At 30.1% G+C, this 6,000-nt stretch overlaps 1 protein-coding gene across 1 annotated transcript in view; it reads right to left on the bottom strand.

The window, feature by feature from the left end:
* Nucleotides 1-6,000, bottom strand: part of LOC137439162 (complement C3) — a 421,636-nt gene that overhangs the window by 103,814 nt on the left and 311,822 nt on the right. The window lies entirely within an intron of this gene.

The following is a 6,000-nucleotide window of genomic DNA, read 5'->3' as shown; positions in this document are numbered from 1 at the left end:
GATATAATAAATCCCAAGGTTGATATTATAAATCCCAAGGTTATCATTATAAATCCCAAGGTTGATATTATAAATCCCAAGGTTGATATTATAAATCCCAAGATTATCATTATAAATCCCAAGGTTGATATAATAAATCCCAAGGTTGACATAATAAATCCCAAGGTTGATATTATAAATCCCAAGGCTGATATTATAAATCCCAAGGTTGATATAATAAATCCCAAGGTTGATATTATAAATCCCAAGGCTGATATTATAAATCCCAAGGTTATCATTATAAATCCCAAGGTTGATATTATAAATCCCAAGGTTGATATTATAAATCCCAAGGTTGATATTATAAATCCCAAGGCTGATATAATAAATCCCAAGATTGATATTATAAATCCCAAGGCTGATATTATAAATCCCAAGGCTGATATTATAAATCCCAAGGTTGATATTATCAATCCCAAGGCTGATATAATAAATCCCAAGGTTGATATTATAAATCCCAAGGTTGATATAATAAATCCCAAGGTTGATATAATAAATCCCAAGGTTGATATAATAAATCCCAAGGTTGATATTATAAATCCCAAGATTGATATTATAAATCCCAAGGCTGATATTATAAATCCCAAGGCTGATATTATAAATCCCAAGGTTGATATAATAAATCCCAAGGCTGATATAATAAATCCCATGGTTGATATTATAAATCCCAAGGTTGATATAATAAATCCCAAGGTTGATATTATAAATCCCAAGGTTGATATTATAAATCCCAAGGTTGATATAATAAATCCCAAGGCTGATATTATAAATCCCAAGGCTGATATTATAAATCCCAAGGTAATATTATAAATCCCAAGGCTGATATAATAAATCCCAAGGCTGATATTATAAATCCCAAGGCTGATATTATAAATCCCAAGGTTGATATTATAAATCCCAAGGCTGATATAATAAATCCCAAGGCTGATATTATAAATCCCAAGGTTGATATAATAAATCCCAAGGTTGATATTATAAATCCCAAGGTTGATATAATAAATCCCAAGGCTGATATTATAAATCCCAAGGTTGATATTATAAATCCCAAGGTTGATATTATAAATCCCAAGGTTGATATAATAAATCCCAAGGCTGATATTATAAATCCCAAGGTTGATATTATAAATCCCAAGGCTGATATTATAAATCCCAAGGTTGATATTATAAATCCCAAGGTTGATATTATAAATCCCAAGGTTGATATTATAAATCCCAAGGTTGATATAATAAATCCCAAGGCTGATATTATAAATCCCAAGGCTGATATTATAAATCCCAAGGTTGATATTATAAATCCCAAGGCTGATATAATAAATCCCAAGGTTGATATTATAAATCCCAAGGCTGATATAATAAATCCCAAGGTTGATATTATAAATCCCAAGGTTGATATAATAAATCCCAAGGTTGATATTATAAATCCCAAGGTTGATATTATAAATCCCAAGGTTGATATAATAAATCCCAAGGCTGATATTATAAATCCCAAGGCTGATATTATAAATCCCATGGTTGATATTATAAATCCCATGGTTGATATTATAAATCCCAAGGTTGATATTATAAATCCCAAGGTTGATATTATAAATCCCAAGGCTGATATAATAAATCCCAAGGCTGATATTATAAATCCCAAGGCTGATATTATAAATCCCAAGGTTGATATTATAAATCCCAAGGCTGATATAATAAATCCCAAGGCTGATATTATAAATCCCAAGGCTGATATTATAAATCCCAAGGTTGATATTATAAATCCCAAGGCTGATATTATAAATCCCAAGGCTGATATTATAAATCCCAAGGTTGATATTATAAATCCCAAGGTTGATATAATAAATCCCAAGGCTGATATTATAAATCCCAAGGCTGATATTATAAATCCCAAGGTTGATATTATAAATCCCAAGGCTGATATAATAAATCCCAAGGTTGATATTATAAATCCCAAGGCTGATATAATAAATCCCAAGGTTGATATTATAAATCCCAAGGTTGATATAATAAATCCCAAGGTTGATATTATAAATCCCAAGGTTGATATTATAAATCCCAAGGTTGATATAATAAATCCCAAGGCTGATATTATAAATCCCAAGGCTGATATTATAAATCCCAAGGTTGATATTATAAATCCCATGGTTGATATTATAAATCCCAAGGTTGATATTATAAATCCCAAGGTTGATATTATAAATCCCATGGTTGATATTATAAATCCCAAGGCTGATATAATAAATCCCAAGGCTGATATTATAAATCCCAAGGCTGATATTTTAAATCCCAAGGTTGATATTATAAATCCCAAGGCTGATATTATAAATCCCAAGGCTGATATTATAAATCCCAAGGTTGATATTATAAATCCCAAGGTTGATATAATAAATCCCAAGGCTGATATTATAAATCCCAAGGCTGATATTATAAATCCCAAGGTTGATATTATAAATCCCAAGGCTGATATAATAAATCCCAAGGTTGATATTATAAATCCCAAGGCTGATATAATAAATCCCAAGGTTGATATTATAAATCCCAAGGTTGATATAATAAATCCCAAGGTTGATATTATAAATCCCAAGGTTGATATTATAAATCCCAAGGTTGATATAATAAATCCCAAGGCTGATATTATAAATCCCAAGGTTGATATTATAAATCCCAAGGTTGATATTATAAATCCCATGGTTGATATTATAAATCCCAAGGTTGATATTATAAATCCCAAGGTTGATATTATAAATCCCAAGGTTGACATAATAAATCCCAAGGTTGATATAATAAATCCCAAGGTTGATATAATAAATCCCAAGGTTGATATAATAAATCCCAAGGTTGATATAATAAATCCCAAGGTTGATATTATAAATCCCAAGGTTATCATTATAAATCCCAAGGTTGATATTATAAATCCCAAGGTTGATATTATAAATCCCAAGATTATCATTATAAATCCCAAGGTTGATATTATAAATCCCAAGGTTGATATTATAAATCCCAAGATTATCATTATAAATCCCAAGGTTGATATAATAAATCCCAAGGTTGATATTATAAATCCCAAGATTATCATTATAAATCCCAAGGCTGATATTATAAATCCCAAGGTTGATATTATAAATCCCAAGGCTGATATTATAAATCCCAAGGTTGATATAATATATCCCAAGGTTGATATAATAAATCCCAAGGTTGATATAATAAATCCCAAGGTTGATATAATAAATCCCAAGGTTGATATTATAAATCCCAAGGTTATCATTATAAATCCCAAGGTTGATATTATAAATCCCAAGGTTGATATTATAAATCCCAAGATTATCATTATAAATCCCAAGGTTGATATAATAAATCCCAAGGTTGATATTATAAATCCCAAGGCTGATATTATAAATCCCAAGGCTGATATTATAAATCCCAAGGCTGATATTATAAATCCCAAGGTTGATATAATAAATCCCAAGGTTGATATAATAAATCCCAAGGTTGATATAATAAATCCCAAGGTTGATATAATAAATCCCAAGGTTGATATAATAAATCCCAAGGTTGATATTATAAATCCCAAGGTTGATATTATAAATCCCAAGGTTATCATTATAAATCCCAAGGTTGATATAATAAATCCCAAGGTTGATATAATAAATCCCAAGGTTGATATTATAAATCCCAAGGCTGATATTATAAATCCCAAGGTTGATATTATAAATCCCAAGGTTGATATAATAAATCCCACGGTTGATATAATAAATCCCAAGGTTGATATAATAAATCCCAAGGTTGACATAATAAATCCCAAGGTTGATATTATAAATCCCAAGGCTGATATTATAAATCCCAAGGCTGATATAATAAATCCCAAGGTTGATATAATAAATCCCAAGGTTGATATAATAAATCCCAAGGCTGATATTATAAATCCCAAGGCTGATATTATAAATCCCAAGGCTGATATTATAAATCCCAAGGTTGATATTATAAATCCCAAGGTTGATATAATAAATCCCAAGGTTGACATAATAAATCCCAAGGTTATCATTATAAATCCCAAGGTTGATATAATAAATCCCAAGGCTGATATTATAAATCCCAAGGCTGATATAATAAATCCCAAGGTTGATATAATAAATCCCAAGGCTGATATTATAAATCCCAAGGTTGATATAATAAATCCCAAGGTTGATATAATAAATCCCAAGGCTGATATAATAAATCCCAAGGCTGATATTATAAATCCCAAGGTTGATATAATAAATCCCAAGGTTGATATAATAAATCCCAAGGCTGATATTATAAATCCCAAGGTTGATATTATAAATCCCAAGGTTGATATAATAAATCCCAAGGCTGATATTATAAATCCCAAGGCTGATATAATAAATCCCAAGGTTGATATAATAAATCCCAAGGCTGATATTATAAATCCCAAGGTTGATATAATAAATCCCAAGGCTGATATTATAAATCCCAAGGCTGATATAATAAATCCCAAGGTTGATATAATAAATCCCAAGGTTGATATAATAAATCCCAAGGTTGATATAATAAATCCCAAGGTTGATATAATAAATCCCAAGGTTGATATAATAAATCCCAAGGCTGATATTATAAATCCCAAGGTTGATATTATAAATCCCAAGGTTGATATAATAAATCCCAAGGCTGATATAATAAATCCCAAGGCTGATATTATAAATCCCAAGGTTGATATAATAAATCCCAAGGTTGATATAATAAATCCCAAGGCTGATATTATAAATCCCAAGGTTGATATTATAAATCCCAAGGTTGATATAATAAATCCCAAGGCTGATATTATAAATCCCAAGGTTGATATAATAAATCCCAAGGTTGATATTATAAATCCCAAGGTTGATATAATAAATCCCAAGGTTGATATTATAAATCCCAAGGTTGATATAATAAATCCCAAGGTTGATATAATAAATCCCAAGGTTGATATAATAAATCCCAAGGTTGATATAATAAATCCCAAGGTTGATATAATAAATCCCAAGGTTGATATAATAAATCCCAAGGCTGATATTATAAATCCCAAGGTTGATATTATAAATCCCAAGGCTGATATAATAAATCCCAAGGTTGATATAATAAATCCCAAGGTTGATATAATAAATCCCAAGGTTGATATAATAAATCCCAAGGTTGATATAATAAATCCCAAGGTTGATATAATAAATCCCAAGGCTGATATTATAAATCCCAAGGTTGATATTATAAATCCCAAGGTTGATATAATAAATCCCAAGGTTGATATAATAAATCCCAAGGTTGATATAATAAATCCCAAGGTTGATATAATAAATCCCAAGGTTATCATTATAAATCCCAAGGTTATCATTATAAATCCCAAGGTTGATATAATAAATCCCAAGGCTGATATTATAAATCCCAAGGTTGATATAATAAATCCCAAGGTTGATATAATAAATCCCAAGGCTGATATTATAAATCCCAAGGCTGATATAATAAATCCCAAGGTTGATATAATAAATCCCAAGGTTGATATAATAAATCCCAAGGTTGATATAATAAATCCCAAGGTTATCATTATAAATCCCAAGGTTGATATAATAAATCCCAAGGCTGATATTATAAATCCCAAGGTTGATATTATAAATCCCAAGGCTGATATAAATCCCAAGGCTGATATTATAAATCCCAAGGCTGATATAATAAATCCCAAGGTTGATATAATAAATCCCAAGGCTGATATTATAAATCCCAAGGTTGATATAATAAATCCCAAGGCTGATATTATAAATCCCAAGGCTGATATAATAAATCCCAAGGTTGATATAATAAATCCCAAGGCTGATATTATAAATCCCAAGGCTGATATTATAAATCCCAAGGTTGATATAATAAATCCCAAGGCTGATATTATAAATCCCAAGGTTGATATAATAAATCCCAAGGCTGATATTATAAATCCCAAGG

This window comes from Myxine glutinosa, chromosome 13, assembly GCF_964187855.1.
Source record: "Myxine glutinosa chromosome 13, kmMyxGlut1.1, whole genome shotgun sequence".
Classification (NCBI taxonomy): domain Eukaryota; kingdom Metazoa; phylum Chordata; class Myxini; order Myxiniformes; family Myxinidae; genus Myxine; species Myxine glutinosa.
This window is presented reverse-complemented; position numbering and strand designations above follow the sequence as displayed.